The sequence below is a fragment of the Hipposideros armiger genome, unplaced genomic scaffold (assembly GCF_001890085.2).
Source record: "Hipposideros armiger isolate ML-2016 unplaced genomic scaffold, ASM189008v1 scaffold_406, whole genome shotgun sequence".
NCBI classification, from domain to species: Eukaryota; Metazoa; Chordata; class Mammalia; order Chiroptera; family Hipposideridae; genus Hipposideros; species Hipposideros armiger.
Genome location: NW_017731756.1, coordinates 1,078,670 through 1,087,704, shown reverse-complemented (window position 1 = coordinate 1,087,704; position 9,035 = coordinate 1,078,670). Strand labels below are relative to the sequence as shown.

The window sequence follows — 9,035 nt, the reverse complement described above, 5'->3', positions numbered from 1 at the left end:
AGGAGAAGGGGAAGGGACAAGACAGTACAAATTGGTAACTACAATATGGCCTCAGGGATAGAAAAGACAGTTTGGGGAATATAATCAATAATGTTGTAAATATTTTTTAGGGGGCCAGATGGACTCATGTCTTGTTAGGGAGACCACTTCATAGATGGTGTAGAGGCCTGACTACCACACTGTATTTCTGAAGCTGATGTTAAATAATAACGTATGTCAACTACAATTATATATACATATAGTCTCGGGACATGGAGTAGAGAGTGGGAATGGAGTCAATGGAATTGTAATAGATAAGTGTGACATCGGGGGTGGGAGGGCAGTAGATGGGGGAGGGGGATTGTTTCTTTTGAGGGGTGAAAAAGATAACTATTGCAATGTTCTGAAACTAATAAAAAATATATATACATATATATAAATACGGTATATATAATACAATACAATATATATAAAATTAATTTCACCTGTTTCTGTTTACTTTTTTATATGTATTGCTAGAAAAATTTAAATTACATGTGGAAAACTTGCACAACATCCTTCCTGTTTTCTATTGATGAAAGCAAGTCACAAGGCCACTTCTGATATTCAGAGGGGAAGGGACGGAGGTAACCTCAGAGGACACAGCCCTCTTTGGAAGCCTATGAGTATCTGCAACAGTCGTGCCTGCCCCTGCTTTCTTCACGAGGCTCGGCATGTGTGGACTCACTCAGTACCAGGTTTTGGGAGAGATGTGGCTCTCCCAGGACAAGTCAGGTGAAGCCTCTGTCACAGCTGGAGTTTTTGTTATACACAACACAGAGGGCCTTGGTGGACTGCCTGCTTTATCTTTGAATACCCCTAGTCATTAGCAGAATGTGAAAGAATTCACAAGACTCAAAAGGAATAGAAGTTAGGAGGTTTATTTAAGAGAAACACCAGTAGAGAAGCCAGGGGGTAGAGTCTCAAGCAGATTGCTACAGACAACTGCACCTAATTTCAGGTTAGCTTTTTCTTATATAGGAAAGGGTAGGTAAATTTTCTTACAGCAGGAAATATGACGTAGACTGAGGTCATTTGATTGACTAGTTATAAACCAGTTTCTTTCTGCACATGTTCTCACCCGGAATGCATACATTAAAAACCCACAGGGGGCGAGGGACAGGGGGAGCCAAGCCATAATGTTCATTTTATTTTAATTAAATAAATACATAAAATTAAATTAAATTACCGTATTTGCCGGCGTATAAGACGATTTTTTGGCCCTGAAAAATATGCCTCCAAATGGGGGGTCGTCTTATACGCCAGGTACACTTCAGATAGACTGCCCATAGTGCTTGCCCCGTGCCATAGTGGCCTCCCGATGCCCGCCCACTTCATTCCACATACCGTTCAGGCATCAGCAGCGCTGCTGGGTGTATGCTCGGCTGTTATGCGATTTTGCTGTTATGCGATTTTGCGAGTGTGGTAAATTCGGGTTACCGTATATTTCTTTACATATGCATTGAAGATTCGCGATTTTGCGCTATCATGGTGCCTGTTAGAATGTTGAAGAGCTTGCACTTGCGCACTAGTGAGGTCCCAGGGAGATGCTGATGCAAGGGTGGACCAGACTGCTATAGTGACAGGGCGGGCAAACAGGGAGCAGGGACCAATCAAATCAGGCTTTGTATACAGCCAACAGCCAACCACAATACTGCACCATTGTACAGTACAGCATAGAAAATGTCGACCAGTCAAACCCCTATCATCCCTATCATGGCACCAGCCAAAAGAAAGAAGTATGATGCAAATTTTAAACTGAAAGTTATAAACTTTGCTAAGGAAAATAATAATTGTGCTGCTGCAAGACAATATGGAGTAACAGAAAAGATGGTTCGGGACTGGAAATCAAATGAGAAAGCATTAAAGAGTATGCCAAGGGGTAAGTGTGCATTAAGAAGAGGCACCCCACACTGGCCAGAACTCGAAAAACATGTAGCAGACATGGTGGCTCAACATCGCCAAAACGGTTATGTGGTGACACGAAATACAATACGCTTGTTTGCACTTCAGTGGGCCAAATCAAATCTGATATTGTTTTACCTTTTATTTGGTGTATGGAAGGTGTGCGGAAGAGGGGGTAGTCTTATACGGCGAGTATATAACAAACTCTGTATTTTGAGTGGAAATGTTAGGGGGTCGTCTTATACGCCCAGTCGTCTTATACGCTGGCAAATATGGTAAATTAAATTAAGTTAAATAATGAGTCTGGGTTCAAATAACAGACAGGCTCCAGCAGTTTATGCAGGTGTTAAAACTAGATCACTCCAGTTAGGGTCTTATCTTCTCTTTCTAAGGGTGTTTGGACAACTTAATTTATCTCTAGGGGATGAGCCTGGGTGATCCCTGAAGAGGGGAATGCAGGCCTGGGCAGCTCCCCTCAGGCTTACTTTTATTAACTCTTTTTCTGCCTCATCACTGCCCATCTCCTTTGGGCCCAGGGAACCTCACAATCAAGCCTACCATCCAACTTCCTATGATTGGTCAGAGCGTTTGGTAACCACACCTCCCCACCACCTGTTATAGTGGCCTTGCTCTGGCCCCCTTGCTCTGGCATTTGAGTGCCACAGCTTTGCCCCTGCCATCCTGGAACCTCACATCCTGCCCAGACCGCAGAGCTCATTGCAACTCTAGTTCCCTGTATCAGAATCTCAGGTTGCAGAGAAAACCCACCATGGGGCCTTCGATGTGCTTGTCAACAAAGTGTCTTCTGGGCCTTCTTGATGGATCAGGATTGGAGGATGGTGAGCAGTTATTATAGGGTAAATCTGCTCCAATATTCCTAGTTCTTCAGGCCTGCATTCCTCCACACAGTGCATGTAGATTTCTGGCATCTCCACTTCCCTGGGGATGCCACCATTGCTTCCAGGGGCCAGTTAATAAATAATGGAAACTATTAAAACTGCCTCAACTGCTGAAACTGTCACACCCAACCCAGAGCGCCCAATCTAAAATTAATATTTCCATCCTTGTTGTAGCATTGCCCAGAACCCACTCCTACATGTACTCACCAGCCTTTGCAGCTAAAAAAATTGTTATAGTTTCTAAGGTTTTGGATATTAAGAATCTGTCCTTCTAGACTTCAGACCTCCCCTTAGGTAGCCTCTCTGAACCTAGCTGATGACTCAAACCTCAGTCAGCTGCCAGGGTTCCATGGCTTTCCTTTTTAAAACTTTTTATTTTTTTAAATAGTATTAAAATAAATATATAAAATTTACCATATAACCATTTTTTAGGCTATATTATCTTTATTGAGGTTGACCGCTCTTCCAAGCGTGTCACCTATAGATCATTTCACCCACTACTCTGTTGGGCTGCCAGACTCTTGTCTCTCTCTTCAGCAATGATGAGGCTAACACCCTTTCCATGGGGAAGAGAAATCCATGGTTTGTTGCTTTTACGAATAACAAAAATGGTCCAGAGCTGGGTGGCAAAGCTGTTGCTACTGGCATCTTTCCCATGAACCACATCAAGAGAACCAGTCGCTCTCTGTTGGTGATCACACCAATTCTTCCCAGGTTGGCACCTCCGGTCACCATGCATGGGTTACCAGTGTCAAACTTGATGAAATCAGTAATTTTGCCAGTCTCCAAATCAATCTGAATTGTGTCTGTCGTTCACCCTGATGAGGAGGTCAGGATAGCGGATGGTGCGAGCATCATGGGTCATGAAATGTGGGGTTCCTTTTGTGCCCACAAAGATTTTCCTCACTTTGCACAACTTGTACTTGGCCTCATTAGGTGTAATGCGATGAACAGCAAAGCAGCCCTTGGTGTCATAGATCAGATGGAAATTCTCTCCTGTTTGGTTGATGCTGATGACATCCACAAAGCCATCTGGGTAGGTTACATCAGTTCGGACCTTGCCATCGATCTTAATGAGCCACTGCATGCAGATTTTTTTCTTCATCTCCTGTTAGGGCTTCAGATAATGAGAGGGAGACATTCCCTCAGGTGGATGGATGAGGAGCAAACACACGGGTCAATTTATCCAGCATCCAATTCTTTGGAGCTGCTATGTGTTTCAGATGCTTTTGGGACAAGAAGCCATGGCTACACTGGGTGCAGAAAGAGCCATTTTAACCATATTTAAGAGTCTACAGTGTAGTTCAGTTCAGAATGCTGCATAATCACCACCACCATCCATTTCCAGAACTTTTTTCATCATCTGACCAGAAACTGTATTCATTAGGTAATAACACTCAATTCTCCCTCCCCCTAGCCCCTGGCAGTTACCATTCTACGTACTTTCCATATCTATGGATTTGACTATTCTAGGGACCTCATATAAGTGTGTCTTTCTGTCTGGCTTATTTCACTTGGCAAAATGTCCTCAAGTTTTATCCTTGTGGTATATGTCAGAATTCTCTCCTTTTTAATGCTGAATGATATTCCATTGTATGTGTACATCACATTTTGTTTATTCATTTGTTGGTGGACACTTGGGTTGCTTCTACCCTTTGGTGATTTGTGAATAATGCTGATATGAACATGGGTGCATAAATAACTCTGATATCCTGCTGTTAATTCTTCTGGATATATACTCAGAAGTAGATTTGCTGGATCATATGTTAGTTATATATTTAATATTTTGAGGAACTGCCATACTGTTATCCATAGTGGTTGCACCGTCTTACATTCCCACCAGCAGTTCTGCCCATGGCATTCCTTTTCACCTAGTCCCACAGCCTCCCTTTCTCATTTTCCTCAGGAGCATTTCCAGAACATTTTTCAGTTTCCTCAAGCTTCTCCCTTTCCTGCCTACTAGTCCCTCCTCCAACAAAACAAAAGAAAAACAAAAACTACCCTTGTCCAGTCAACAATTCAGCCTCACAATGGAAGTATTGGCAATATTAGTGGTTTTGAGCGACATTATGTTTTATCTGTTTTGCACGGATCTTAATGCTTTGTGTCACCTTGAGATTTGTTCTGGCTGTGGTTACTCTCAATGCCTTGAATTCCTCTAGTGTTATTTTGTGTTTAGGATGAACCTGGCTTGCCAGAGGGCTTTTATCAATATCTACTACTCCTTCAGCTTTAGGTCTTCCCTCTGGACTGAGCCTCAGAGAGAGTCTGTCTCTACACTCTCATCCGATCCCTGCAGGATCTGTTCTTGTCACTCAGTGCCTGTGGACCTCATGGTAGATGAGGGATGGAGGGTTCTCTGCTGTTCTGATTAAAACTTAGTTTTGGGCATCCACTCTATTTCTGGGTCTCTGTGGTGTAGTCTTCTCAACATCCCTGCCTGTCCCAGCTGTAGCTCTTGGCGCAGCATGTATTACTGCCCTGCTAAAAATGGGGGGCTTTTTGCTATTTCCTTGTCCTAGATACAATAGGGTTTCATCAGTACCAGAAGGGCAATATACTCTGTTCCCCCAGATGTCAAAGCTTTTGTTCTGTAGAGGGAGGGGAGAGGGATCTGTATAGGTTTTGTGCTTTTCCTTCAAGGGCTGCTGTCCTGTCTTCCAGGCCTGTGTCACCAGGATCCCTCCCTCAGGGCTCTTGCAGTCATGTGCAAGTACCCTGTGAGGTAGGTAGGTAAGAGCCTTCGAGTGGGTCTGAATCTTCTCTAAACCTGTGGGCCCTGGGCAGCCCACACTCAGCCTTCAGTGATGCATTATGAATTTTAACAAAATTCTTCTTACCTGTGTCAGGTGGCATCTGTCCCAGCTAAGCAAGTGCTCATGTCTGTTTCTCCTTGGAAGTATCTGTCTTTCCTGAGATTTCAGGTTAGTTGGCTGCCTTGCAACCTCAAATCTCTGATGGGTTCAGGAAAAGCTGTGAAGTTATAGATTGTCGCTTTTGCTGTTGTTGGCTATTGTTATTGTTGTTGCAGTAAAGGTGGGAACTATGCTCTTCCCAGCTCCCTATATACTAGTTGGAATAGGGAGCCTATGAGTATGTTCTTTTTGCATAGTCTTTTTTATTTATTTGGATTTTAATTCCCATATTTATGTCTCTAGTCATACTTCCTTTATATTTTCTGTTCATTTCTTATTCTATTATCTGAAGTATCAAGTGTTTTAACCCTGTTGTGTTCATGTGACCACAAAAACCCTTGGTGCCTGGGATTGCCAGACTCTGGGTCTCTCCCTGCAACAGCTACAGGGCAGGTCATGTGCTAATAACCACTGTGGCTTTCAGTTTCCATTTTATTTTTTGAATCTCAGAATGTTCATTATGTTGTATCCAGATTTTCTAGAAATTTATAGGAGGATTTTAAGGTAACATAGATCATATTGCAGAATCTGGAAAACCCAGAAAATAAAGTTTAATCTATCAAGTATGAGGGAAGATTAATTACATTTCCCAGAGCTGAGAAAGTTTACATCCCATGCACTCTTTCTTAGGAATTCTTGAGGATGAACCCTAACCAAATGAGGGAATAAACCAAGAAGGAGGAAGCAAATAGGGGCTCTACTCTCAAAGGGTACTAAAAAGTCCTAGGATGACAGAAGTAAAACTAGCCTAGAAAGAAACCCAGTATAAGTTGGAGCAGGAGATGTATGGTTCCCTGAGGGAGGTCTCCAGGGAAATAGAAGGACTCAAAAGAGTAAAATTTATGATGTAGTGTTTGAAAAAGAATTTAAGTTACAATAAAGGCAAATAATGTAACAAAAAAAGAGAGAGACAATAAAGAATTTCAGGGAAAAACAACACAAAGAAAGCTGAACAAGAAACTTATGGTTCAAGGAAAAGGTAAGAAAAAGGTAAGGATGCTAATGCCATCAGCTTACAAAACCTGGAGTTGGGCCATGTTGTTAGCATTGTTGGAAAGGCTAACAGGGATTTACATAAATTATGAGGTATTATCTAGTTCACCAATAGAAGACCTAAAATGTATCAAGTGAACTATCAAATGATGGGGAAGCAAAGGTAAGGAGTAGTGCAAGGGGGACTAAATCTTTGTTGTTATTTCAGATAACTTCCCAGCATTTATAGTCAAGAAGTAGAGGCAGGGACGTGAGCTAGCCTTAAGGAAAAATGTACAGAAGCACAAAAACAGGAACCGTGGAAGTGGCACATGAGGGGCGGGCATACTAAGCTCTGCTGACCCTTTTATTCATTCCTTTGTACCTATATGACTTTGATAAAAATTTAAAAGAACCCCATGCTGGGTAATTAATCAATATTATTATGTGTGACACAATGTGAAAAAGATAAAATGAAGATACAGAAGCAGAAATGGTGAAAAAAAGGAAAAAGGATAGCTTTATTGTAAAAAATAGGGTCAAGATGATAGGAGAAAGGACAGGTCAAGCAGTAGAGACACATCTTAAAGACAACTTAGAGAAGGAGCGAGCAGTGTCGTGGTGACTGGTGATGGGACTGTGGCAAATTCAGGATATAGTTTGTTGCCTTAGAGTGCTTTAGATTGACTGAGCCCAGTTTGGTATCCAAAAGGTGACTAGGTGCTCTCAGAGACTGCATGTTTGAACTATCCAGATGGTGGTCCTCCAGGCCTCCAGCCTCCACCTGGACTCCTGACAACCCTCAGGTTTAGAAGGATGAAGCCTCCACACTCAATTCCTAAAGACTATAACAAAAATTTAAAGTATGGGGCCGGCCGAGTGGCGTGATGGTTAAGAGCTGGCTTGGGATGCCAGAGGGCCCCGGTTCAGATCCCACATATGAGGGCCAGTGACACTGCCCTCTACAGCTAAGATGCTGAACAACAGCTCAACCTGGAGCTGGGCTGCCGTGAGTCACCTGCGATGGCGTAGGCTGCAGTCCCTGTGGCAGTGGATTGTCATGGGCTACCGTATGTAACCAGCAGCCAGCGTAAGCGGCCAGCAGCCACAGTGAGCGGCCGTCCAGAAGCCGGCGACTAATCTGCTTCGCCCGAGAAGAGCGCAATGATGGTGCCAACTTGGGCCAGTGAAGCAACGTCCTCCACAACTAGACTGAAGAACAAGACGACAGCAACTTGTCTGTTCCCCTTCCCCCAATTCCCCAGCGCTGTTCCCATCCCCCCAATTCCCCAATAAAAATCTTAAAAAACAAACAAACAAACAAAAAAACTAAAGTATGTATAGAGCAGAAAAAAAAAGTTAAGAATGGCACAGTGCATAACTGTAGATTTCTAAAATAATACTCCTTTAAAAAGAAAAGAGAAAAAAGAAGAAATCAAGCTAAAATAAAAGCATCTCAGAATGTATCTTAAAAAGAATAACTTTGTCAAGTTCTCCTTAACCTTTAATCCCAAAATAGTTAGATAATATCATGAGGAAAGAACAATACTTAAAAATTGTTCTCTCTTGACCTAAGTCTTCAGTAGTTAGGAATAATAATCCTAAAGATCTAGAGCAATTTCCTCAAAAGCCCGTCACCTGTCAAAACGCTCTTGGTGTTATCTTGTGGGAGTGGGCGGACGGGGAATAGAGAGCCCCTTGGCCTGTCAGCTGAATCAGTACGAGGCATTTCTTCTCTCTTAGCTGCGTGAAAAGTTCAAATTTCAGAAGACGTGGTAAGGAACAGAGAATGATGCCAGCTACTAAGCACTTGTGAGAGAACAAAAGTATTCCAGTAAACTATGTAATGAATTGCTTTGTCTAAGGAAAGAAATGTGGGAAAGGGGGCTGAGGGGTGAGGAGAAGCCAACTGAAAGTGGTGAAGTCTCATACAATCCTGAGGAGAGGAGTGATCCCTGGTGCAGGAAACCGTTTGGACAAAGAACACTGGAGCATCTTATATGAATAAAGGGAGAGGGAGACTAACACTTACTGAGTACGACCTGTGTGCTGGCTGGCACTGTGCCTGGCTGTTGGCACATGGCACTCCACTGTCTGTCTGCTCCTGGCCAAAAGACAGCCATGGTTCGAGGCAAAGTCAGGTGGCTTGTGTTCCAGCCTTTGAGTCACCCTAAAATGATAATGATCATTACGGTAATAGTAAGCATAATGGTTATGTGTACGGAAAACTTACTATTGGCCATTTTAAATGCTGTGCACTTATTAACTCATCCAGCCTTCGAAACAAGTGCATGAGAGAGGCTCTATAATTATCCCATTTCACAGA

At 42.8% G+C, this 9,035-nt stretch overlaps 1 pseudogene; it reads right to left on the bottom strand.

The window, feature by feature from the left end:
• Positions 1-3,312: 3,312 nt before the first annotated feature.
• Positions 3,313-4,890, bottom strand: LOC109394051 (40S ribosomal protein S4, X isoform-like; annotated as a pseudogene).
• Between the last annotated feature and the right edge of the window lie 4,145 nt (positions 4,891-9,035).